At 33.5% G+C, this 1137-nt stretch overlaps 1 protein-coding gene across 1 annotated transcript in view; it reads left to right on the top strand.

Annotated features, from left to right (window-relative positions):
- The window catches only part of LOC119587282 (pupal cuticle protein 36-like), a 3348-nt gene that overhangs the window by 566 nt on the left and 1645 nt on the right, over nt 1-1137 (top strand). The gene's annotated exons all lie outside the window — the stretch shown is intronic.

Below are 1137 nucleotides of genomic sequence, written 5' to 3'. Positions count from 1 at the left end.
GTATTGGTGGTGACAATTGAAAAAGAAAATCTTATTAAGTTAGGTTATATTGAGTGTTTTACGTGGTTCGAAGTTAGAGGTGCAGGTTTTCACAGGCAGTCCTAACAGATGGCAGCTTGCGTGTCAAAAATGGAGTCTTGTCCCTCTACCTGGCAGGCAGGGAGCTTTTAATTATTTCTCTCTTTTCCTTTCATCATTTGTCTAAGTTCTTTTTTCATATTTCCTTAGCTTCTTATCATCCCGATTATCGACAAGCTTATTTTGCACGCTCTGTATGCTTCTATTTCATCTACCCTTTTTTTTCTCATGTTTTGACTAGTTCCATCACCAGATTTCTATTGTAAATGAATCTTTCACATTCTTGCATATTTCGCTATCAGTTTCCTAACGGGATGTCGCAATATTTTAATCCCACCGATAATTGTTCATAAAACGATATCCGACCGGAACTTCTTTTTATCTACGACATTTTTCTCTTGAATGTCATTTTTTGCACCTATTTTTATACCGTTTCAAATTTATTGAAATTCCTTGTGTTAGTAATATAAACCTATATAAACGTAAAAAATATAGGCTCATAATCATCTGCAAGTATAACTAGCATGTAAATTGTTGATTTTTTTTACATATACACATATTTAGGGTACCTTCACCCGTTGAGACTGTATTTTGGGAAGTACCCAATAAAGGATGGGAAACACTTTCTTAAGGCGTAGTAGTGTCACGGGGAGCACGGCTTAACTGGGCGGCCAATGGAATTGTTACTGTTTACAAGTAAACTTGAGGGAAAAATTATCTCAAAAGATAAGTATCTATGTAAATAATTTACAGGACAGTGTTTCTCATACTGAAGATAATGAAATATGTGGGTGTAGTGAAGCCATTTCCAAAAGTAATTATTCTTTGGAGTAATTTGGGAAAGGGTTGTAACATATAGATCAATAAATTAAACTTTTTAAAGCAGAGAGTGAAAAATATAACTAAATAAAGAATAGATTGATCGTAATAAGGAAGAATATGAAGAAAATGAATGAATAAAAATAATGTTAAATTGATTTATATAATACTTGGCGAACAATGGCTGTAGCAATTTACACTGGAAATGGACATCAAGGCAGCGACGAAAGAAAAATATGG

This window comes from Penaeus monodon, chromosome 22 (genome assembly GCF_015228065.2).
Source record: "Penaeus monodon isolate SGIC_2016 chromosome 22, NSTDA_Pmon_1, whole genome shotgun sequence".
NCBI classification, from domain to species: domain Eukaryota; kingdom Metazoa; phylum Arthropoda; class Malacostraca; order Decapoda; family Penaeidae; genus Penaeus; species Penaeus monodon.
This window is presented reverse-complemented; position numbering and strand designations above follow the sequence as displayed.